At 37.8% G+C, this 27,491-nt stretch overlaps 1 protein-coding gene across 2 annotated transcripts in view; it reads right to left on the bottom strand.

Moving 5' to 3' along the window:
- The window catches only part of PTPRK (protein tyrosine phosphatase receptor type K), a 403,942-nt gene that overhangs the window by 224,150 nt on the left and 152,301 nt on the right, over nucleotides 1–27,491 (bottom strand). The gene's annotated exons all lie outside the window — the stretch shown is intronic.

Here is a 27,491-nt window from a genome sequence, read left to right as displayed (position 1 = left end):
ATTTAAAAAAAAAAAAAAAAAAAAAAAAGTAGAATATGGTGAAAGCAAAAGGAAAATAATTAGAAGGAAAAAAATGAAGCATGAACGCCTAAAGTAAAAGGAAGATATGAAAGAGGAAAGCACAACAGGAAAGATTGATCCAAGGGATATGACATAAACTTGTAGCTGTCATTGCCCAAAGTATCAGTTGAGGTCTTCTGTACCAGACAGGCTTTGACCAAGTCAACTCCTCTATATATTGTCTTTTCGAATAGTTTACATCTCTCATTCTTGGGGACAATGTAAGGGAGCAGCAAAGGCAACAGATGAAGAACCCAGTGTACCCTGCAGATATGCAGGAGAAAGCTGTACCCAGCCAGTGCCTTTCTCAGCTGCTTTCAGTGGGGGATCCACATGGCCCCTTGCTTGGAAGCACTGTCTTCAGTCACAAGGGAGTCCTGCGAGCAAGCAGCTCCCATCTACCTCCGGAGCTCATTTTGGACCTCTCATTCACAAAAACTACCCTCTTCAGCCAGACACCTGGCTCTGAATGCTGCATCAAAAACACTTCTATGTACTTACACTCCACTCCCTACATTTCCTTGCCCTTACCTTCCACCCAGAGATGAAGTGCAATTTATCTTCCCACCACAGGAGGCAGGGACACCAGGTGGCCTGTTGATACTCAGAACTAATTTCGCAGCCTCACAGGGGTATAAATAAGGAAAACTTCCAAAGAAAGCTGGATATGGGCATGTTCATGCTGTGGTTCACAGGGTCCCACCAACTTGTGCTTTGACTGTAGAAAGAGGAAGCCTGTGGGTCACATATACTTTGACAGCACCACGCCACAATTCCTCTTCCAACTTCTCCAGAAGTTCTTGCTGAGGTTCTGGCTGCACTTCTTTCCATTCTCTGTTTTTTTTTTCTCCCCTCCTTTTAACTCTATTTGCATCCCTGTGCAATTAAGTTGCAGAAACCACTTCATTCTCTGCCTTCTCCTCCTGCTTTGGCCAACAACAGCTGGATAGAAAGGAATTTAGCATCTAGGACTTCAACTTTCACTCCCTTGTCCGATGATCTCTCTGACCAGAGCACTATTTGAGAGTGTCTACCAGCTCCTCAGACATCTTCAGAGAGCTGGCATTTGTTCCCAGTAAAGACCATCAACATGAATATGATCAATTTTATAATTATTTGGATTAATCCTCTTTTTTAATAGTTGTATGGCATGGAAGACAAACAACTCAGTAAGAAATATATTTAAAGCCCTTCTGGCAGACCCATTTCTTTAGCACACAATACAGTTCAATCACATACACAAACTCTGAAAGCACTTTGTTTCTCAAAGCCCAGTTAAGAAATTTGAGCATCAGTGTTAAGAACTGGACTAAATTTACACCTCACACATTTGGAAGTAACTTAGATCCAGTTCCCAGGGAAGCCTGGTCTCATGTGTGTCCTTCCCCTGTATTTTGATACCATCCTACAGCAGGGGCACAGGGGGGAAAGTTACCTCTCTTGGGACAGAGCTGGGAATGAATTCACTTGTTTTTTTCTATCTCTTCCAGATTAATTTAATTAATCCCATCCCCCAAGACTAGGAAGTTACCAAAAGAAAAGAAGTTCCTGGAAAGAGCAAAAAGAGTATGATTAAGACATGGAGATCTCTAAGAAGGAAGAAAAAAAGAGAAAAAAAAAAAGAAAGTGATAAATACGGAAATGCAAGAAGCCTACAAAATATTATAGGGAGTAATGAGGTTAGTAAAGGAAAAATAAAATTATTAAAAAGACAGTGGTATTACAGAGCCAAGATTTCAGATACAGTGATAAATTATTTTTTATTTACATTCAGAATTGGTATAAATACAGCTATGAAACATTCATAGACACTATGTAGCAAAAGGTTTAGCTCAGTTAAAAAATTTGTATCAGGCTTTAATTTGATAACATCTGTTCATATTTAACAAGAGAAATGGAAAAAGAGAATTGCATATCTAGGTGTAAATAGCAATTTGAAATGCTGACAAGTCAGACCAGAACCTGAGATAGCTCTTTTCCTCAAATACCCACACACTACTTGAAAAAAACACCCAGACTGCTGAGCTATTTTATTCACCAGAGAAGGTTTATCCTAATAAGATACCAGTGCTTTGAGGGTGAATCCTGCAGTTAAGTCTGAACTTCTGTTCGGTTTCGAGTCCTAGAAAGAATGTTTTAAACACTTCATGTTAACTGAAAAATAATTCAGATCATCACTCTAGCCAGAAAACATCAGTTGCCCATGCAACTAGAAATGTCCTTCTGCTTATTACAATTTAATTGCATGCTCATGTAGTGCACTTCTAAGAGATGCTCACGTCCTTTAATGGAGAGGAGAGACTGCTTTCAGGGGATGAACCAGGCTTGCACAGAGCAGGGCTGTGGAGGCAGCTTACTCTGTCTCATTTGTACCAGCATCACCACAATGAATGAGAATGGGAAATGTTTAATAGCTCAGGTAGTTCAAATGCTACTCAAGGGAATTAGATTTCATCCCTGAATTTTCTACATAGTTCCAAGGTGCTACTCAAACAGTTACTTACTTCTCCAAGTAAATGGCATGTCCTTGTTTATTAAGTGCCTGCATTCAGATGCAAATTAAGATACAGTGTCGGAACTCCCTGAACTGGACGTGCTCCTATGTATTTAGCCATTTCTAATGCATCTCATGTCCATATATTGGTCCATTTTCCCTCTAAAATTATGCAAGCTTTTAGTGAACACACTATCATTTTGGAAAATCCATGGGTTTACTACTGATAGCGTTAAGAGCAATTTCCATGGGTCTGTTTTTTATCTGGCTTACTTTAATGACCCAAATCAGTGACAAATTGATCCTAATAATCCTGCTATATTATTCACAACTTTGTAGACCTCTATTATGTGTGCCCAAGTAATTTTGTCCCAGATTATTCAGTGAACCTTGTAGAGAGACCATTCTCTTTGATTATCCTTCTCATAGCTCTAACCGTACTATATCCTTTGAAGATAATGAGAGCAGAGATGGCACACAGTAATCAAAATGTGGGTGAGTCATAATTTATACAACAGCATAATATCATTATCTAATTCATACTGAACTTGCTTAACCATTCTCAACTCTTCATTTGCTTTTTTTGACCACTGGGCTCTAAGATGACATTTTTATGAGCCCCACGGTCTTGCTGCAGAGTGTCAATGGCAAGCTCCAAATAAATTGTTCTGTGTGTAAAATTAGGATTTTATGCAGTGTGCATTATTTTATATCTCTATCTACACTAAAATGTGCCTGTCACTTTATTGCCCAGTCATTCACAGCTGGTGTTACTGTGATGGTCCTTCTACAGGTCCTCACAATCACATACTGTCCTCGCTGTTCCAAAGCAGCTTTCACCAGCACACTTTCATCTTCTCACTGTTCTCTGGCTCTCACCCTGGTCCTTTATGAACATGGTGAAGGCACAAATCTCTACAGGATGTCCTTTATGACTTCTGGGCATATTGACAATTTATTCTTACCTTCCCTTTTTCCTCTTAAACAATTATCTATTTATGGAATTATCTTCTCATAGAATGGCAGCTTAGCTTCACAACAAGCTTTTGTAGAGGGACCACGTCAAAAGCCTGTTGGAAACCTAACTAAGCCTGTATCAAACAGATCACCATTATCTATATGCCTGCTGACCCCTGTAAAGGGTTCCAAGGTTGAAAATTAAGCATACAACATGCACCATACAGCATAAAAGGAAAAAAAAATATTCATGTTTTTGAGGGCGAATCCTGCAGTTAAGTCTGAACTTCTGTTCGGTTTCCAATCCTAGAAATAATGTCTTAAACGCTTCATGTTAGCTTAAAAATAATTCAGATTATCACTCTAGCCAGAAAACATTAGTTGCCCATGCAACTACAAATGTCCTTCCACTTATTACAATTTAATTTTCAGGTGGTTTTTTTTTTTTGTGTCAGACTCTGCAAAATAGCATACACATGCTTTATTTTCACATCCCAGCTTTAAAATGTAGAATATGACAGTCTTCAACTGATACTATTACAGAAATAAATGTTTGTGAACAACTTAAATACTCAACAGTATGTGAACGCAAGAGAAAAAGTAGTAATTATTACAGCAGAGACCCCCAAAGGGATTTAGCTGCTGAAGCCTAATGTTTAAGAAATATTCAATTTGCACTCCTACGCAGCCTTAACATTGCATTCTGGAATCACCATGAAGACTAAACCTGCACTTGCAGGAATATACCAAATATGCATTTTGAGGAATGGCCTCAATGAATTTTTAACTCTTATCAGGATTGAAAAATTTCAGTATCATTTGAGATACTGCTCAAAATTAGCATTCCCAAATTATACCTAGTTAATCAAGTACAAAAGGTAGCCTGGAAAGAGGGAGAACAACTCTGTAGCCTGTCCTTAGAAAATATTTCTCACTAGGTTTTGTAAAAGCACTTTTCTTGTAAACTATAAAGCACCGTCACCAAACAGAGTATTCCAGTACAGCTTGAGTCCTTCCTCGTCCTTTCTTGGCTTGAGTAGTTCTGACTAGTCTCGGTACTGAAGAAGGCAAGAATCTCCTATAGTTTTAGTAGTGGTCCTGTCAGACCATCATATATGTGATGCAAACATCCATACATCAATTAGATAAAACCGAGTATAAAAGGCTTTGTTATGACAGAAATACTAGAGAGAGCTGAAAAGGAAGTGAGATGGAAACAGGTCAGGGCGGGTGGGGGCGGGAAGTTAGATCTTGTCATTTCCACCAAGTATTCAACTTGCAACACATTTTTCTTCAGCTATAGGAGGACTTTTATTGGCTTAATTATCAGAAGAGAAACTTGTAAATAGATCAACTACAATACTTGGTGGAAAAGTATATTAGAGAGCTGTAAGTAAACAGAACGTATCATGTTCGTGGTACATTGCAGTTAAAAAAACACAATTGAGAACTGCTGATCCTCAACTGGAAATTTTGTGCTCATTCCTCACCGTTCCAATACGCATAATCCCAATGGTGTGCATCTTAATCTATTTTTGGCACCTTCCACATAATTTCTATTCAACTTGTGAATAAAACAAATGAAGAAGCAATGACATAGAATGAAAAGAAGCACTCAAGTTATACTAATTAACCTCATCAGATATTAGTTATATTAACCTCTCCAGATATAAAGCCCTAAAGTCTTTCATAAGAGCATAAAAAGTGAACATTTTTAATTATTTATTTTTTCTACTTCATGCACGTCTCCTTCATTGAATAATTTTAATTTTTGTAAAAGCACAGTAGGGTGACTGCACATACACTTGAACTTAATACTTATACGGGAATTGATTATGATTAAAGAACACATAGGAGCAAGTTTGTTTTGTAGTAAAGTAACTTTCTGCAGATGAAAACTCATGAACAGCAAGACCATTATAAGATAAAACACTAACTAATCCTATTCACTGACAAGCTTCTAATTCTATCCAATGTTTTTGCAACGGTAAAGGAATTTTAAAATACTACAGCAAAATTTTAATTACCAAGAAAATAAAAATTAATATAAACATGAAAATAGTACCATGTAACAAAAGAAATACTCATTGAAAGCTAGCTGAAAGGGACAGCTAAACAAAATCTTGCCTAACATTTAAAATTTTTGTTGACATAATAAAAAGCATTTCCCTTGTGAAAGTTATAGATAATTTTGCTGAACTAATTTAGAAATCATGAAAACATAATTACTTCCATTTGAATGCTTAAGTAATGCTGCGAGGCAGCCTTTGCTGCTGACAGGGCCCAGGAGAATTTCCAGCACAGCAAATCAAACACTTGGGTGAAAACTTTGGGATCTCAATCCTGCGAAGTCAGCTAACACCCTATCACTTCTTTTTTTTCCTCAATAACACACCTCCTGAGATTGAAAGGACTTAAGGCTATCTTCTCGCTAGCACCCTTACCAGCAGAGCTGGTCAGCAAGTGCTCACAGATTCTGAGACCATCACAGAGCCACCCACAGGAAACCTTGACATACAAACCTCCTCTCAGCCCCAAACTTGTATTTAAGGTCCACTCAACACGGGGAAGCCTGTACTCCCAAGATTCATCTCTGATCAGACTCTCTGGTGAGGAATCACTCAAAAAACATGCCTACCAAGGGTCCCAATGGGCAATCCTTCAGAGAATTTATTAGTTTTAAATGAACTCACTCCACTTCTCAATCCTAGGAGAAAAAACACGCACAACAACAACCAACTCTAAAATTGTCTCTGTACATGTAAGCAAAAACTGCAGATGAGCTTCAGGTGAGCTAAACAATTCAAACATGAGGAGAGTTCGTAACAGAATTTTACCTCCAGAAACACCGTATGTGCTGCAGGAAAACAGATTAAGCTTAATAAAGCTTTGAAGGATCTGTATGATACTGCTATCCGATGCAGGGGAAGCTAGAGGCTAGACTCAAGTGACCCTGAAGACCTTCATGTTAGTCAGGAACACCAGTTAAAACCTCACAACCTTCCACTTATCTGTGCTTACTTCTCTTAAGTTGCTTATGACAAGTATTTCTAGGCTCATGCTTTGAGAATGTCTGGATGAAGCACCACACACAGAAGAGTTACAGCCACTCTGGCTCTGGAGCAGTAGTAGTTTATCAGCTGGGAACACTTACAGTCTTACAAAAACCCACCCTGCTCTTGACTGACTGAAGAAGTTGAAGAAAAAAAATCCTCACACAGTCTGTAAACACAAGATCTTCAATAAACCAAAACATTTGTTTAAGGGTGAAAGTTCTTAAATGAGATTTAAAAATAATAACCTAAAATAATAACACTGCATGTGAAGGCTTTTAACCACAGGAAACAAAAACCCTGATGGCATCGTAAATCATGACATTTAAAGGCTAAAACTGGGATAGCAGCAGTAAGAGACAAGTTAAGTATCAATATGAAATACTTAATACTTCACTTATTTTTGTGATAGACCAAAACTTTAAGAAAATACTTTCCAGCAGGACATAAGCAGTCCTTTTGAATGCAAGTAGCTACTGGAAAACGCAGCAGTACAAGCCTGGCATGATGACGCTGTACTTTTTTAAACCTAGAGCAGAGGTTAGTCCTTTCAGTGACCCTCAGGAATTCCGTACCATGCTCCATCTCAAACCAGAGATATTTCCAGCCAAATTCCCAATACATTTGAACAGACTCAGTAATCATAACCATTGGCCCTTGAAGTAATATCTGTGTGAGTACTATACAGATAAATAAAATTCTCAGTTTCCCAACCACGGGATCTTTTCCATATTAAATTAAAAAAAAAGCCACTTCACAGAATTAGTCTATGAAGAACCGGAGGAAAAAAAAAAAAGCCAAGCAGACAGACTGACAGCTGACAAAATTCATTGGTTCATGTTGCATCCTATATATTGCTTTCTAGGACAACTTTTTCCAGTCCATGTCAGAAAAAAAATTATATAAAATTGCTTATTTTCAGAAAAGCAACCAAAACAATTTGAAGCACCTATACAGAGTTAAATGCATATCCACACGTTTGCTGCCTCCAAAGATGCTGTTCCAAACCACTTTTAAATTCCAGCAATCACCAGCCAAGGTGCTAGCAGGTATCTTGCTTCCCTTCCTCTCCCTTTTCTTTTCTGTAATACAACTCAAATGAGCTATAACTGAAGCTATCGCCTGCTGGCCACTTCCTTCAAAAGTTATCACACTCAGAGGAATTCAGTGGCCAAAGACATCCAGTTGTCCTAAATTGCAACGGTTGCAACGTCAGGAAGGAAGCAAACACCAAACAAAGGCAAAACTGCATAATACCTACTGCTCTGCGTCACCATGAAAAGAATGTGGAATAACACCATTGCATCTTAACTCAGGAAAAAATTGGTGCAAAATACATTCTAACACAAGTGGAGGACAGTTTAATAGACAGAGATCAATGGTGTCCTGGTTTTGGCCGGGATAGAGTTAATTGTCTTCCTAGTGGCTAGTATAGTGCTGTGTTTTGGATTTAGAGGTAAATATTTAATAAATACAGATCCAATAACGTCAAGGAAAGAAAATTAATAAAAAAGAAATAGCAACTCAAAACAATGGACAGGTTATATCAAACACTACTGTGAAGACATTCATTGCATCCACATCTGCCTACTCTAATACTGAAACTGGCACTGTTTATGTAGGAAGACTCTCTGACATATTCTCTCCAAAATGTACTTCAAGATGCAACAGCAAAAGTTCCATCCCCAAATTCTGTATAAAGTCTTATTTTATCATCTGTATTTTTGCACTAATCACAACACATTGGTGCTGGACAAACACAGAAGATGACAACCATCTGTGCAAACAGCTTATGTCTAAAGACACAGAAGGTATGACATCAAAACATTTCCCTGCTCTCAGTCTTGTACAATATCCACTAAGCTGAACTGAATCTGGCAGAGTTGAATCTAGCGAGCGATGTCAAGGGCAACAAGGACTTTTGGAAGCAGCAAAAGGAAGACTAGAGACAATGTGAGCCTGAATGGCACAAAGACCCTGGTGACACAGGACATGGAAAAGACTGAGATATTGATTGCCCTCATCACCCCAGTCTACGCTAGTAAGACTAACCTTTAGAAATCAAAGGACCCAGAGGCAAAGAGGAAAGTCTGGAGGAAAGTCTGAGGAACACCATATGCTGGGGGTCACCCAGCTGGAAAGCAGCTCAGCAGAGAAGGATCCAGGGTTCTGGTCGACACCAGGTTGAACATGAGCCAACAATATGCCCTTGGGGCAAAGAGAGCCAACGGTATCCTGGGCTGCATTATACAAAGTGTTGCCAGTATGTCAAGGGAGGTGATCCTTGCCCTCTACTCAGCACTGCTGAGGCCACACCTGGAATACTGTGTCCAGATCCAGGCTCCTCAGTACAAGAGAGATGAATGTTCTAGAGGGTGTCCAACTAAGGGCCACAAAGATGATGAAGGGACTGGAGTATCTCTCCTAGAGGAGAGGTTGAGAGAGCTGGGACTGGTCAGCTTGGAGAAAAGAAAACTGAAGGGGAAGCCCATCAACGTGTATAAACACCTGAAGGGAGGGTGAAAAGAGGACAGAGCCAGGCTCTTTTCAGTGGTGCCCACTGACAAGCCCAGAGGCACCGAGTGAAACACAGGAGCTTCCCTCTGGACATGAGGAACCACTTTTTCACTCTGAGGGTGACTAAGCACTGGAACAAGTTGCCCAGGGAGGCTGTGGAGTCTTCATACTTGGAGATATCCAGAGGCCATCTGGATGTGGTCCTCAGCAACTGACTCCAGGTGGCCCTGCTAGGGCAGGATGGTTGGACCAGATGGTGCACAGAGAAGGCAGCACATGCAAATTCTCTAGAAGCACATTACAGCAAAGAAATCCAATACAAAAATCACTTTTGTCACAGTAAAACAACAGAATGCAAGCTAAATTCTGTTAACTATGCCTACATTAACTCATTGCTCCATAATAGTTTTGGAGTTTGGAGTTTGACTTTAGCATAAGTAGTATAATTCCCACATAGAACAAACCCAAAGCCACACCTAGTAATGGGTTCAACTACCTTTTTCTGTTCCTACTGCAACTGAAAGAAATTAATTGCTTATGTTTGGCAAAGTGAGAGTCAAGCCTATCTAATTTCCAACAACCTTGTGCTTCTGTCTGCATAAACTAATATCGCTTTTAAAAAAATCAGAATACATCTCCATAGATACATGTTATCAACAGTGTTTTTCTCTTTAAATTTGTGCAGAGTAAAAAAAAGAAAAAAAAAAAGCCCACAAACAGAAAAATAGAATCACTAACTGAATCTTTCAAAGTATATTAACAGGCAACCTCGTCTGGTTGGGAAGAGTTTTGGGACCAAATTTTGGCAATTTTGCCTTCAGTGAGGCTACAAAGACAAAGACCTTGAAAAGGCCTCTAGATATACGAGATATTCCAGACTTCCAGATACTCAGATTCTATTTCAACAAATCTCTCTGAAAATTATCTTCCTACTTCTGAAAATATTAAACCAGTAATGTTGAAACCATTTAAACTGTCGCTATTACTTGGCTATGTGTAATATCACATGCCTTGCTTAATGAAACCAGACAAGTCTGATTAATTTCCTAATTTCTTATTTAAAGCAGAAACTTGCATTTGAGATTGTGACAGTGAAATATTTCTTTCTCAATGTACTTTCATATCAGAAATGGGTAGTAAAGATGATGAAGAACCAAAAGTAATGGCTGTGGAATCTGCCTGTGAAATCAATAAGATAAACATCAGTCAGGAATGATACAGATCTGGTCTACCCCACCACTGGCCAAGGCCAATATGTTAAATTAACTCAGAAGAGATTTTCCAGATATATTTTTCTGGGATATTTTTAGAGCTTTCAGGCATTATATCATTAATAATAATTAAATACAGAATCTTTGTAGTTTCTTCCATTTATTTGAAGCAGAAAGCTATAGCTATTCACCTTGTATTCTCAGTTTGCAGGGCAGAGTATGAAAGAGCTACATGCTATTAAGGTGCTGAACACATGAAACTGGATCAGAGCAGAGAAGACAAGTTACTGACAAGTCAAGTCAAGCACATCACAGGAAGATAAAAATCAACAAGACAGAGACTTGCGGGCAAAGAAGCTCCTCTGTCCCCCTTAAAACCCTCACCTTGAATATATCTACTAAAATCTTATTAGTCTTCTTCCCCTTCTACCTTCCCTCTATTGATCAATCTGCAAAGACATCTGTTTCATCGACTGGCTTTTGAGCAAGTCAAACAAAGAAATGATGAATCTTAAATTAAAGAGAAAAGGGTCTCTCCATTCTGAAACAAATTTGTTTTCATTTTTAAAGTTTTGAAGATTAATACTGAGCCGATAGTCTTTGTTTCTTATCTTGGTCTACCACATAAGTTATTTCAGCAATTTTGGCTACCAAAATGAGTAATGCTTATGGTCTCCGGTACTGCCCATAAATTTATCAGTTTTCTCCACAGAAAGAAGAAGGCAAAAATATTTCCAGAATTAATATTGTCTCTTAAAAGACAGAACTAACCAAGAACCATTCATACTTAAATCCTTCAAACTTTTTAGGATAAAGCAGCAACTTATTTTTGTTGTTTTAATTTGTTTGGAAAAAAAAAAGCTATGCAGCACCAAGTAATTACTATTCTTGAAACAGCTTAGGTTTCATAACTAGCAGAACAAACCTTCTACTACAGTTTATTTTAATTTGGGACATATATTTTTAACGCTCCTGTAAAATAATTTTCTAGTAGATGGATTAATAAACGGTAGAAAAATGATTGCATAGATGAATACTAACCTTTCACCTCATAAAATTACAATTTTTATCTACAATAAGCAGATAAGAGAGAAGGATGTCCTTACTAGTAACCTTCTGATGATAAACTTCAGTCTCAAAACAAACACATTTTACAATCTGTGCTCTCAAGGTTCACCGTTCATCATTGTAAGCCATTGTAACTTATTAAAGAATGTGCCACTTTCATGTAGAAAGTAAAAACCTAAATTTAAGCTGCTCCTCTTTACAACATGGGTATGGGGGCACAGTCCCACCAGTGGATCCAGTTATATCTGTATCATAGTGTGCTGCATTATGTTCAACATGGAGCTTTTCACTTCCATGATATTTTATAAAAGATGACAAAGGCGATTCTTAAGTGGGAGTAAATTAGGGATTGTGATTGAAATGGTGATTCCCTCCTCACCAGACTCTGGCTTCTGCAGTCACAGGCAATTACCATCACATTCAGTTCACAAAGGTCTGCAGATCAGCTGTTACACTCACCACAGGCCACAAGAAATTCCCAACATTAAAACACAACTTCAACAACCGCAGACAAATACCAGACAAAAGCCAGGAGCACATTGCTCCACTGCAGTAGATACTGAAGGCAGCATCAGTGCCTCTGCAATAAATTCTCTACTGTTTCCTACCGAAAAATCCACGTAAATTTAAATTAGCAAAAAGATCACAACAGAATGCACATTCACTTTATGCTCACATTAAATACATATGCAAAAATATTTATTTTCACAGTTCTAAGGAAGAGCAAAAATACACCAAATTCACCTACAGGCATTCATCTGCTTATATAACTTCTTCTGAACATCACACCTCACAAAACTTTATTTTAAAGTCACAAGTCTAAACTGTTAGGAAAACTACAACAAAATATATATACAGAACATTTGCATACTAGAAGAGAACAAGGCGTCTGATTATAGTATCGAAAACTATTTCTGCATTTAGTAGTTGTTACATAGATGTATGCCCCTATGTGCTTACATATATTGAAGCTGGACATGGTATTGATCAAACACAATGAACAGGGTGTTGTGTCCTAGCAAACATTAACTATTTTCATCCAAAGAATGCTGATAAACCATCAGACTGTTGGATGCCACTTTCAGGCAGCGACATTTTCAGATATTCTCCAATATATTCAGCAACACGGCATGTGGAGCAAGTAATCTGGATTGCATAGAAGTCTTTTGTGAAGAGGTGTCAAAATCAAGCTTTTGCTACTTGCTCAACTGATCCACATGGAAGCATCAGATCCCTCTCTCCTCTCCCTCGGTTGCAGCAGACCCAGCTCTTTCCCACCGAACTGCAGGCTCTCCTCCCAAGCTTCCTGGCAGTTTTAGATTAATGGCTATTGACTACATGCTTTTATACCTGTACCTGACCTGCAGCACTGAGCCAGTTCTTCCACTACACAAAAGAAACACTCATTTAACTCAAAGGTATATTGCATAATATTCTACAAAAATAAACATGGAGATCCTAAAATAACTTTCAATGCATGCTTTATATTCATCTACCCTTTAATCGTGCCTCAGTATTTTTTTTTTCAGACTTCCCAACAGCCTTCCTGGGAAGTAAAAATAAGAGAATTTCAGGGAAAAATTAATGTTCAACTTTTACCTTATGCAATCAAATAAATGGGACAAAGAGACCAGGAACACAAGCATCAAGGCATCACAAGGCAACAATGACACCAAACTAAGATGCAGTTAGCACTAATCCCAAACTCCAACTGATTACTCCGTCACATCTGGTGTGATGGGCATCACCATCACATCTAGTGATGGCCATTAATGTCATGAAAATGGGTATCAGCAAACAGACAGGAAAAAAATTCAGACACAGTGTCCCCAGATCACACTACAGGCAGAGTCCAAGGTTTTACTTCGCTTCCAAAACATCCGTTAATACAACAGGCAGTACCTAAAGAATTGCAGGAAGACAAGAGCCACAGATTTTACCAGTTATTTGTACTGTTTGTGTTCTTCAGATTCTTTTCTAATAATCTGGCTCCAATTAGTTTGGAAATTGGAGCACTGTACTTCTTTTTACTACTGCTTCTCTAACACTTTCTCAACTGCTAGTATTTTTCTAAGGTATTCTGCCCATTTCCATTTCACCCCAGATGTAAATTGAACTCTCCCCCCATCCACTCCCCTTACACTGTATTTAAAAAGGCAAATTCTACTCTCACTTGATATGAGACCATGAAGATAAAAGTTAACATAGCTCGGGGGAAAAACAAAGAAACAAACAAACAAACAAGATTTCCCTGTGATTCTGAGTACTTCAGCCATGCATTTCAGACTCTCCTTGCATTTGCAGACCTGGTAGGCCAACCTCCTTAACCAAACCTCAGCCCCAGGTTTTGAGCCTTTCCAGTTACATCTCCCAGTTCTTCGGATTCCAGAGCTTCTAAGCAGATCTTATCTCCCTGAGGTGTTTATACAGCACCAACAATTCTATTTTCTCAGCAGACTGTGTCAGCCCCTTTCGCACAATCACCATCCTGTCACAAGCCAGGGTTTCAGATGTGCCAGTTGCAGAAGGCTGACAAAAAGCTTCCATTATTGGAAACCAGATACCAGAACACACACACATACGAAATGTGCTGACTCCTGCACTGCACTTTTTTCCTCAACTATCCTGACCTGAAATGCCAACCATTAAATGTTATATTTAATCACTCAGTCAGGTAAGTTATATTTTGGTTAAGGACACATGACAAGTAATATAATGACTAACCAAATACTTATAAAATATTAAATCAGAAGCACTGGGGAGATTTAAGAAAACCGGTGTGATTAGATCTACTGTCTCATGGAGGTGCAATGCTCCAGAGAGCTTCAGTCAGTCATGTGTCAGCTAAAGCAGCAAGACTTTATTACTTCTGAAAAGCAATCTGGAACTGTAAACCCGAACAGTAGATTTAGCTCATTGCCCAGGTTTACTTTAGACCTCAACCTCTGACATTTGAGCACAGAAGCTCAACCCAGATTTAATTCTTTTCAAACAAACACCACACAAAACCTAGCCTTTTAAATTTATTTCATAACATTTGCTAAAGTTACTTTTGTTCACTTTGCTTAGAGTACCATAAATATGATTCAATAACTTTTATGGCCAGCTCCTTTGCAGGTGATAAAGAAAACACATTTCATTAACTAAGACTAACATCCCCAAATACTACAAAATATTCAAAGATCACCTTTATTTTATCAGCATCTGCTGACAGCTATAACCCAGTGATATTCCAGAGGATGTCTTCTCCTCTATAATTTGAATGGGAAACAACCAGTGTACCTTGGCAAAGCTGACTTTCATTTCAATCATGGCAAACGATAGGACAGGGCTATTCAAAGCATTTCTATTCCCCTCCCTTACAGTGATTACTGTTTAATAATGGCAGCCATGACAAATTGAGTAATAGTCCTTTTGTCCTTTGGCACATCCAGCTATCCTTGGCTTAAGTTTAGTCAATCCTGTGCACAAAAACAAAGTCAAACATCACGGTCCTGACAAAAGTAAGTGATGAATAAGGACAATACAAACCAAAAGAAGAAAAAACTGTGTGATCCATCTCTGTGCTATAAACAGGTCTTTGGATGTGAAAAAATTCAAGGTATTTGCAGAACAATAAATTCAGTGGATGCCAGAATACTTAGGCAACTCAAGCGTCATCCATCTTGTGCCTGAAAGGTACGTAGAGCAGAGAAAGGTACTAACAGTCATGACTTCTTTTCCTCCTTCCTCTTTATCTTTCACTCTACCTTACTGTAAGCTTTTGAATGCCTCAAATCTTAAATCCAGGATGCACTTAAGAGAAAAAATGCTTTCATTGTAAGCTCAGCAATTTATTAGGTACGTGTCCTCGTATTAACATACACACGCAGACGTGTGCACACAGGTTTTTCCCCCTTAATGTCTTATTTCCCCTCCCTCTGGCAACACAGAAGGTTTCAAGACACTAATAGAGCTTCAAGAAAGATTTCTGTGATCGTTCTAAAGACTTCATCTACACACTATATGAAGGCCCAGAGGAGAAAAGAAAGTATACTGTTCTCACCACAATTTACTTTCTGAATATAAGCAAACATTAACAGGTAGTATGCAATATTCAAGTAAAATTTATTTATAGTGAGACATTTTTAAAATGACTGATTTAAACCACTAAAATGCTTTATATCTTGTATCCAAATAAAACTTTTGATGAGCACCAACCAGAAGGTAAGACTCAAGTAAACAGTTAATGCCAAAAAGTCATTAAGAAGTTCCAGGGCTTTAAAGCACACTTCTACAAACTGCATAACCCAGATATTTAGCAGTATCTCACTATGCCTCAAATACCATCCTGCTGCTATTATGAGTTAAAGAAATACCAAAATATATAAGCTGGACATATGTTAAAAGGCTATTTTTGATTCTTATGAAAGAAACTAACTAAACACATACTTATCAAGTACCAAAACCAGACAACTGGTGATGCAGAATAGTACTTAGCTGTAAAGAAAATACATAAGAAATACAAAACGGGTTGCTTTGCAATTACCAAACATTTTAATTTAAAAGGGGGAAAACCTAGAAGTACCATCAAAGGAAATGCTCCTGACACAGACAGTGTGCTTATTTACACACAGCTTTTCTTCAGCAGACCACTGGACCTCTGCGTCATTAAGTTACTACTTAAATATTTTACTTAATCAGTTACTACTTTTATCAGTTTACAGAGCTCTAACATAAACCATTACACTAACTAAAATGCAAAAACTAGCTCATTCATTCTGAAGACCCCCTTTGAGGTGCTTCCTCCAGTGCATCCTCACACATATGCTCTTAAACATCCATACATCAAAAATTGTATATGTTTACCAAGCAGTCTCAGTTGTTCAATTTTTACTTCTTTTCAAACCCTTCTTTACTTAGTGAACAGACAAGGGTATAATCAAAGGATAAAACAGAAACAAAAAATAAAAATCAGGGTTTGGGTTTTTGGGACTTTGTGAGCTTTTTTGGTTTATTGGTTTCATGGTTTCCTGTTTGTTTTGTTTGTTTGTTTTCCAGAACTTCTTTTACTCGGGGGAAAAAAAATTATATATATATATATTATATATATATATATAATGAATAGATTGGATAAAAATTGTCATTGCAGCATCAGTTCTTAAAATTGATGCAATGTGAAATAGTTAGCACAATAGTTAGCTGAAATCAAGTTTCTTAGTGTACCTGGTCCGAGGAAAGTGAAAATAAAGAAGAAATGAAATAGTACACTTATAGAGATTTTAACGTGATCTCTAAAAACTAACCAATGAAGAGTGTATTCCAGCAGTTACACGTGAGTAAGTCTATTACTCATCCGCCAGGTAAGAGCAGTTAGACAAGCACATAATATGCTTTACCTAACATGTAAAAAATGAGAAAAATGTCATTTTAATACCACTGTGTATAACAAGGATTATCACCACAGATCGATATAAATCATTTTATACCTAAACTACATGCAAGTAATAACTATAATACTAATAGACAGATTCACAATGTTCTTTTAGAATTTGGACAAGATCTAACACATTCAAAAATGAATATTTCTTACACTGAACTGGCACAGTCCTTAATCTGTTGCCTCCCAGGCCATTAATGAATACTTTTGGCAATAAAATGAGTTCAAGTCACTTGACAATTAGTTATCACTAGTAAACCAAAGGGTAGCTGGCATCCCTTTTCACAGGTTCGTGGCCAAACCAGTTGTAGTAATTCACTTCACGAAAAAGACATTCCATTAGGAAAAAAAAAAAAAAAAGAAGAAAAAGAAAAAGCAACTATTATATTCAATATAATGTCTTCATATATAAGTATGCTCAGTTCAAATCCTGTCAAAATACACACAGAGACGCAGAATCATAGAATCAAATAATCATTTTAGTTGGAAAAGACCTTTAAGATCAAGTCCAACCATTAACCTGGCACTGCCAGGTCCTTGCACTAAGCCATGTCCCTAAGTTCCACATCTACACACCTTTTATACACCTCTAGGGATGGCAACTCAACCACTTTCCTGGGCAGTCTATTCCAATGCCTTACAACCCATTCCATGAAGAAATATTTCCTCAGATCATTGATCCAGCTAGTCCAGACCCCTCTGTATAGCTTTCCTACTCTCCAGCAGATCAGCAATCCCACCCAACTTGGTGTCATCTGCAAACTTACTAAGGGTGCACTCAATCCCCTTGTCCAGATCACGAAGATATTAAAGAGAACTGGCCCCATACTTAGCCCTGGGGAACACCACTCATGACCAGCTGCCAACTGGATTTGACTCCATTCACCACAGCTCTTAGGGCCCACCTATCCAGCCAGCTATTTAACCAGCCCATGCAGACAGTTTCTCCAGATGAATGGTGTGTGAAACACTGTCAAAGACTTACTGAAGTCTAGGCAGACAAGCGTACAAGATTCCCTCCCAAAAACATTTTTCTCCCCTGCTCTCCCCCAATTTTCCCTGATCAACTCCTCTCTCCCTCTCTTTCTTTCCCTTTCTGCAAAGGAGAAAGTATCTTTTGCTTTTGTCTGAAAAAATCTTCAACAATAGTAATTTGATTTCACTTCATTCGCGAAAAGCCATGAGACTTCTATCCACGGCTACTTATATATTTTTCAAACAAATAAGTGAAAGCTTCTCACATAGAGAATCTCTTCATTGTAAGACAGCCCAGTAAAAATAAAGTCAGAAACTTAGTGTTACACAGCTGGCAGCAAAAGTCTGGAATAGAAACTTAAATTACTTAAAGCCAAAATAAATCAATATTCTTAAGTCCCATGCTTATTTGAAAATACCTGTTTTCACGTCGCTTTAATTCACTGAGGCTAGAGCCTATGTATGAAAGCTAAGCATCTTTGCTGAAAATGAGCAGGAAATCCTGCTTCTTAACTACTATTTCGTATTTTCTCCTTGGGCTGTGAGGAAGTCTTGTAACTCATCATTCGTGGTTGTCTTTGCCAGCAAAGCACATGCTTTGTCTGGTCTAACCAGTAAGACCAATTCACCATAAAATCACTTTTCAATGACACATGTTGCTAAATACTCCACTGAAATAAAAAGTCTTCAGCGTTTACTAGGCAAATTTCTAAATGACTGAGAGGCCAATTCAATAAGTGACTTCAGCAAATCCAGCAGTTACACACACACCCAAGAACAAAGCCCTTAATCCACTTCTAAAAGACAAAATAAAACTTATGCAAAACAAAAAGCCACATGGACACAGTATGTCTGAACAGCAGGCAGACATTTCTTGACGATCTCGCTGTGCTGTTAACAAAAGCATCTTGCTAAGCATAACAAACTTGCACAACTACAGAAAATTCTCAGAGAATTTGAAGCTATTTTTTCCCTTCTCCTACACCACCTGTTGTGCATCACCTGTTGACATGACACGAGGATGACCACATTCTCCACTTCTTTCTCAGTGTTACACAGTCACTTATTCAAAACCTCCATTTACAGTCAAATCATATGACCCTTTGCCTTTGTCCTGAATATATTTGCAACCATCACTGGTTTGTTATCTAGTCCTACTTCCCTGAACTACATATCTCTGCACACACAGGACACTTTCTACTTGTTCTCATTTTGCATTTATTTTCCATGCTCACGTTCACCAAATGTGATAGCGCTTCTCATGACAAGTCTGGACTCCAGCTTTCTCAGCTGGATAGGGATCAGCTTTCCAGGCTAAGGCTTGAAGATGAAGATTGTACACTGGTACACTGCTGCTGATAGGTAGGGTAGGACTTGCTTGGTGAGCAGGTTTGCTGCTCTGTCCACAGGCATGGAGAACATATGTGATTTACTTTGAAGCATGAGATTCATTGTTTTCTGGACCATGAACCCCTCCTTGCTCCTTTACTCATCCCAACTCACTCTAGATCTGAATTACAAGTTATACAAAGACTGTTTCATCTCCTCAACTATTCCACCTGCAAGCCAGGGGAATAAAAACAAACAAACAAACAAACAAGCACATTTAACACACTTATTAAAGAAACTTATTATCTCATGTATAGATATTAATTGTTAGAAATGTACTTAAGCCCTGTTATGACAAATGAGCAGTTCTTAAAAAAATATTTCAGTCTGTGTTTCAAAAATATCATGACATTACAGGCAAGGAAATACACTTTCTTAGCCTAATTCTAGCACCTTTTGCCAACTCAAGATAAATGTATTGAACTTAGCTGTGACACTAACTTCATACTGATTTTTTTAAAACTCTCTTACATTCAGGTTAAAAAAAAATGAAAGAGGGATAAAGAGAAAATGGTCAGACGGTGTTGCTATAGCAGCAAAGAATCCAAGAAGTGCCAAATTTCTCCTATTTAAAATGAAAACCAAGTTGCCAGAGTTATTCGGTTAGGGACTACAAGGACTAAAATTATATAGTCTGAGAAAGTTTACAGAGCTTCACAATAATCAGTACAAAAGCATTTTTTAAAAAAAATAGCTATAAAAGATGAAAAATGGAGAGCAATCACAGTGATGTAAAGCCTCTCAAAAGTAGAGCCCAAGTAAAAATCTTGAACGAAATTCACGCTTGATGCACCAAATCACCTATGTTAACAGAAGCACATAATTATTCTTGGAAATCAAGAGTATTTTTACCATAAAATAATTCACAAGGCCTCTACCTAAGAGAGCAATTATTTTATCTAGTAACATTTATCTATAAGTAATATAGTTCTTACAGTGCTATAAATATACATATGCATATTAATGACCGCATTATCAGTTAAGTGACTGAAGTCTTTTCAGTTGTTGGTTTTGCTCTTGGTTTTAAATCTCAGAATCATATACTTTAAAGAATAGTTCACAATCTGCCTGGAGGACCAGGTACCCAGAATTATTCCTCCTTATCTCAGAAGGTCCATTGCACACTTCAGAATATACTGCAAGCAAACAAATTTGTGTTTATTTTACTGCATCCTTTTGTTTGTTTCAGTCTTTACTTCATAATATAAGGCTGCTCACATTTCTGTAATGCTTCTTTTGATTCACTGTCATTTATGTTACATATTTTCACTTTGTAAATAAGCTGCTTGCTGCTATAACAACATGCCTGCTACGAATCAATAAAATACAAATCTATTTTAGACAAATCAAAGCACTATCACATGTCAATGACTGCGAAGAGCACTGCCTAGCATTTCTGTTTTCAGCCCACCCATGAAGATCACACACAGCAGAGTTAGGCTCTGCAGCCTCATACAGTGCTCAATTCAAACGTATTTGTTGTAAACTACTACCTTTTAGGAGACAGCTAGAGCTTTACACCTCATTTTCTATTTTTTACATTTCATATATAGGGATTTTTTTTTGGCTTCGTTATGTTCCTCATGCCTGTCTTTTTTCCAATCCATCATGCAAGCAAGGAACTAATTTGCCGCTTCTTCCTCGAAAGTTGCCTTGAAATCTCTTCCTTCTCCTGCAGGTAAGAGCACCTGGTTTTGTCCAAGTGTTAGGAGCTGGCTCTTGCTTTTAGAAGACTAGCTGTGCTTGTGAAATGTGTCCCAGAGTGACGTACTGCAACCGTACGGTCAAGATAGTGTGCTAAGTGCAGACTGGGAAATTAATAAAGTTCAAAATACAAATTTTGGCGTGAATGTAACACAAGTCTTGAACTAAATCATTCTAATGCTAACAAAGTTCCATAAAGAAATAAGTGGGATTATTTCTGCTTGTAATCATTCAACAAAGATTTGTTCCACTGCTTCCAACTATAACACCCTGTATGAGCCTCCTCTTTCCAGGTCATCCAGATCTGAGCAGCCAAAATTTTCTGCAGCAAATAGCTGCCATTGGGTGACTCCAGTAGCAGTGCATGAGGCTCCATAAATGAAATGCTGGGACAATATAAAGAATTATCATTCCACCCACAAACTCTCTGCATGAAGGTGGGTAAGAGTAAAAACATGCCCTTCTAAAAGATTCCAAATCTAAATCATAGTTGCTTTTGAATATCCAAGACCTTAATTAAGAACGTTCTATAAGAACACAGTACTTCCAGGATCACCATTTCATATGTCACTGCCTCCTTCTCCTTCCCCCCTTCAAAAAAACCTCAGGTAGATAAAGGTGATGTAAGTAGACTTGTTTCTATAGATTAATAGAATAATATTGGTTGGAAGGGACATAAGAAGATCATCTAATCCAACCATCTGCTCAAAACAAGACAACATCAAAGTTAAGGCCATGAGCAAACTGATTATGCAATCAAGTTTTGGAAGACATTCCACTGCCTTATCAGGCTACTCATGCCAGTGCTTAACTACTCATTTTTCCTTACATTCAGTTGGAATTTTTCCAGTTGAAACTTGTAGCTGCTGCCTATTATCATTTCACCATGCACCCCTCAGAAAAATAGAGTTCCATCTGTTCTTCAACAACCTTTAGGCAACAGATGCAAGGTCAACACTAGGAACCTTATATAGTTACATCTTTTTAGGTTGCAGCTTGCTTTTCCACGTATTTTGGAAAGTATGCGATGTATCTGTATGCTTACCCACATATACATATAGTTTGTGAAAGCAAATCACAGAAAGAAGGGGAGAGGGTCAGAATCCAATTCTGCTCACAAAAAAAGGAAGACTGTCATCCAGAGATTTCTGATTATTAGGAGGAGAGATCCCAAGTTCTATTAATATTTTTAATGATGTTTGCCTTTTTAAGCAGCAGTTCAGAGGTTTCCACCTTCTAGCTAATGAGGCCTATGTTTCTTTAGGCAGAAAATGCAGTCAACAAGATAAAAGTGAGTAATGATGATAGTCATACGTTTTGTTCCTTCTCTGTACAGTTATTTATGTGACACTAAATGATGGGAACCACTATTTTATTGCTCTCTCTTTCAGGGTCAAAGATGGTTAAAAACACAAGACAAAATACTATACTCCACAAGAAAACATCATCCTCAATGTACTAAAGAAAAAAGGAAGAAAGGATTGTGGTGGATGCACTCGACCCACCCCCACAGCCAAACTGCAGCAGTTTGGTCCAGGCTCCAGAGGAGGTAAAGGCCTGAGCTGCAGCCAGGCCAAGAACTCCTTCCAGGAGACCCACAAGGAAGCAGAATGGCACATTGAACACCGATGGCTTGTGAGCGCAGGGAGTCTCATGCAGACTTTTCCTACTGTATGCAATTTGACTACGAGTCAACCACTTCATTCTATAAATACAACAGCCTGGATGAGCCCACTCTGAGCTCTCCCTGCTAAATAAGTGAGCTGTATGGCAATGGTTTTACTAATCAGAGGTCAGTGGGTGAGCCCAAATTCAAGTTCAATATTGATCATTTAACTTAAGTAGATGCACACCAATTGTAATGGATTATTTAGAGAGATAAGGTTGTATGTTTTTTTAATATACTCTTTGATTCATGTTATTTGGTAGACTAGATTTTCTAAAATTTTAAGCTCATATTTACCAAAAGCAACTGCAGACTACACTAAATGCCTGCAAGATAAAGTCTAGCTTGCATTTTGCTGGGTAAATTGGAACTGGGAAAAACAACGACCCAAGGCTAACACAGAGGCATTTTGAAGCTGAACAGGTTGAGTGTAGACAACTTTGTCTTTCTTCTGCATGGCTTAAAACAAAAGAAAAAAAAGTACACTGAACTATTCTCATTTATATCACTTTAATACCTATGGCATTAGTCTCTCTTGCCTTTGTCAGAAGTTTCAAAAGTAGAAGCTCCAAAATTTTTGTATTTTGACCCAAAATATCATTTTCTTTGTCAAAATGTGAGCTCCAAAATGTAACATAATTCCAATATTGCTCTTCACACTTTGATGAATATTACATGTATTCATAAACCTAGAAGTCAATCAACTATTGTTAAAGTTATCAAATATAAAATAGACAAAAAAAAAACGACCTTGAATGAAATTTTCTACTACTACACCAAAAAAGTATTTATAGGAGAGTTTACCTGAGGTACCACAAACAGTAAGAAAATGCTCTTTTCTCCACTTGTTATGAAATATACATTTTATGAAACCAGATGTTCATCATATTTCCTGCTCTTTAAAGATCTTTTCCTATCCTGAAAGTTTCAGTTGTTTTTCTTCATTCAGTTGCCATTTTTAATTAAAACAAAACAAAACACAAACAAACAAACAAACACAAAAACCACCAGAGTTTACATCAATGTATGGCAGGCACCATTTCTGAATAGTTGAAAACTAATGCTGTTAGGACTACTCCTTAGTGCTTTCTGCTTCACTCTTTATGCATTATTCCTCTCTTAGCAATTCCTAATGTTCTATTTTTCTTTATGATTACCTTTTGGGCAATGATATTTCAGAGAACTATCCACAATGACTACAATATCTCTCTCCTCCTGGCAACACTTTCTTTGTCATCATCCATGATTATAATGAGATAAAAAATATTAGTTGGAATTCCCGCTCACACCCATCATTTATTCTGTAATATTTTTATTATCCAATTTTTCTGGCTCACGCTTGTCCTGAAAGATATTATTTTGCATCTCTTCATAGGCAATTTTATTTTTGACTATCAAAAATAATTTGAATGATCTGAAAATGCCTACATCTTGCTTAACTAACCACTTGCTCATTCATTTGTGAAGATGCTAAACTGCATGGCTTCCAGAACTGATTTTTTCAAAACTCCAGTGTCAGCTTTTCACCCACTTCCCAGCCTAAAACCACAATTTTTTACTCCTACCCATAATTTCCTGCTTTATAGGCAACTGACCTGCAGGTTGTCTTCTTCCCCTATTTCACAGGCAAATTTAAGTCTTGGCAAAGAACCTTTAGTCAAAACATTTCATTTCAAATCTCAAAAAACATCAACTGAAAAATCCTTACACGTTCCCTCACACAAACCTTTTTTAGGAACTCAAGAACCTCCGAGGAATAACTTATATCTATTAAGCTGATGAAGACTTTGGTATACTCCATTTTTGTACGCTTAATTCATGTCTTAGCTATTTGTACTGGTTTTGGCGAGGATGGAGTTTTCTCCATAGCAGCTCATATGGTGCTGCATTTTGGGTTTGTTACCACACCAGCATTGATAACATGGGGATGTTTCAGCTATTGCTGAGCAGTGCTTACACAGCATCAAGGCTTCCTCTATTATCATGTGGCCTCCCAACAAGGAGGCTGGGGTGGGCAAGAGGTTCAGAGGTGACACAACCAGGACAGCTGACCCAACTGATCAAAGGAATATCCCATGTCATAAGACCTTGTGCTCAGCAATAAAAGCTGGGGGACAAAGGGGGAAAAGGGAAAAAAAGAAGGAAGAACACAAGTGGTTTTCTTTTTATATCCGTCTTTAATGTTTTGGGCCTGGGGGTTACTGTCTTATAGGCTCACTCCCCTTTTTTATTAGTCTCATTAGGACATGACTTGCACTGTTTAAAATATGTTCTCTTCCTTCTAATACTCACCTTCACTCGGGTCTTAAAACCACAACAGCTTTTGGTTTTAGTGGTGTTGGGATATTCTTGGTCCTCTTAAATTTATTTTTCCTGACCTCTCTCTTATACAGGAGTGTTGTTCCACGTTACCTGTAATTGTTTTAGCCTTTCAGCTACTTCTTTCAATGTATTTTTTTTTTGTTTTGCTGTAGAAAGCTCCCGTGAGATTGCTGAGCTGGAATGCAATAGGACTACTTCTATGGAAGAGCTATAGAAATATTCATTATTTGAATTTTCCTCTGCTAAACAGAGGTTTCTCTTTGGTAGGTTTCCTAACTAGTCACCTCAATGAATAAATATTCATAGAAATGAAACTTCACTCTCCACATTGCGCCATGGCATTTACCCCATTAGCCTGTATTATTGGCTCAGTGTATCCCATTAACAGTAACCATCCTAGCCAGGTCAGGGAGGGAAGATAGATATAACTATATCTATATCTATATCTATTTCTATATCTAGATCTAGATCTAAAGAAAAAAAAAATCACAATTTGAAGGCTTTTATGAGGCTGACTCAATTTTTAAGAGCCTGATGCTGGCCTGTGAATGAACTGGTGCAGAACTGGTGCACCCAGTTACACTCGTTTGGTGAGTTATTTGCTTATGAGCAGAAAATTTTTCTGATATCTCCATAGGAGAGGCAAAATATTACTGGAATATTATTAAAAAGTTTAGTTTTTTCCTCTTATACTTATTAAAACTTTATTAAAGGAAATAAAAAGTAGAAATGAACCTGTAGATTCAGCAGAAGATTCTGCGCTTGTCAGAAGACTCAGAGGAAAAAAGACACTCATGTAAAGTCACACTAATTAAAAAAAAAATCCCCAATTAAGTATACTTTGCCTTCATTTTAACAAAACCCTTAGCAACCAAATATTGTAAGACTTGGTTGCTATGACAAAGATTATTATAATTAATAGGGTTGGAAGTGAAATAAAAACTGTTGTGCATTGGAGAAGGTATCATAACAGGCCACAATAATAAAAGGTCATTAGATACTGTAGATAATAATAATTGACTTCTCTGAAAGGTCCCAAGAGAAGCTGCTTTTCACTTGTTTTACTCTTTAACCTTCCTTGAATCACAAGTGAAGCTTAAACTAAAACTATGGACTTGACGTCTTATCTGCCACAAGCAGGAAAAAACAGGTTTCCAGTGCAAAACTCTTGTCTTGCGATTCTTCAAGCATTCTTCAAAGAACAGGAATCCGATTTCCCCATATTTAACAAATTGGCTTTAGCATTGGGAGCTGTCTCTCTTTATGTTCTAACATGAAAATCATACTTAAAGCTATCTTTTGAAAACTTACAGAGAAGCTGTTAATTACAGCTTATTCCATATCAGCTTTCCCATCTTCCTTACACGGTGTTACTTCCAAATGCTTTTAAATGTTTTCAGGCTTCAAAAAATAATCTAAATAATCAAATAATTAAACAACAATTTTTACATAGTTGTTGTTACTATTAGAGTAGTTACTATGGAATAATAGTAACTGTGAACGATAATCTGAGTGTCAAAGCCGTAAGAAAGTGCAAAGTGAAGACTATGTTTAGAAAAAATGATATGACATAAAGCAAAAATAATTTTTCCAGACCAATACAGGCTTGATTGCAATTTGACAATTTTTTTTTCAGAGTAACCAGTCAAACTGCATTGGGAAGCCCATTTAAACAGTGAGTAAGTTTCTTAAAGTGAGCGCTCTAAGATAAGCAATGACTGACAGTGGTTAAAGGGATCTCTGTGACACTGCACACATAAAGGTGACTTTGAAGTTAACACAGAATGCTCGGTTTTTAGTATATTAAACCATGAAATAGCATTTAGTTTTCTTGCAAAACCCCAAGAACAGGTCCAAAACCACTGTAAAGTACTAGAGAATACAGATGTTATTCAGAGGGCAGTTTTCTGATCCTTCATATATTTGGATTTTAGCAAGTGTCTGTCTTGCAACAATTTGTAATTTCCAGCTTTTGATCATGTTAGGAAACACTTCCGATTCGCAGATAGGTAAAAGTAAATATTTTAAATGAGCTAATAAATTATAGCACACAAACTTCAAAGACAAGGAAAGATGACTTCCCTGAAATTTGGACAGCTTTGGCAACCTTTTAACAAGCAGCTGACCCTATTTGCACTTTCCCATCAGCAAAGGCAGGTTTCACTCTTCTCTTGCTGCTCCTGCCTGTTCAGTCCACGTCCCACCTGCTGCCAGCATCAAAGCTCATCAGATCCTCCCAGCAGCCAAGGCCACTTTGCGCTACTGACTTTTATTACAGGGTTAGGTTTTTTTGCCAGGCAAACAAGTTAAACCAGCTGGTTGGTACAACAAATCCCGAAGTGTGCAGAGCAAGAGCAGGGGCCCCGCACAGCCACAAATAGGGACAGATCCTCCTGGGACTCCAGGGCTGGCAAAAACGCCCTCATGTCTCCTCCAGCTCTGCCTCCTTGCAACACGGGTCTACGCATGAAGGAAACAGCTATGTTAAATAAATTAGAATTGTAACAAATTCACCTTTTCAGAACAGTAACGAAATTGGAATCACAGACAATGGATTTTCATACTTTCCTGGGATCGGGTAGTATTTCCCCTACTGAACAACAGAAGCCATTCGGGGCCAAGGAGATTCTGGCTGACCCACACTGGGGATGGTGGG

This window comes from Streptopelia decaocto (assembly GCF_964273445.1).
Source record: "Streptopelia decaocto genome assembly, chromosome: 3".
NCBI classification, from domain to species: Eukaryota; Metazoa; Chordata; class Aves; order Columbiformes; family Columbidae; genus Streptopelia; species Streptopelia decaocto.
Note: the sequence above shows the minus strand (reverse complement) of the source record. Positions and strands in the feature narration are given on the sequence as shown.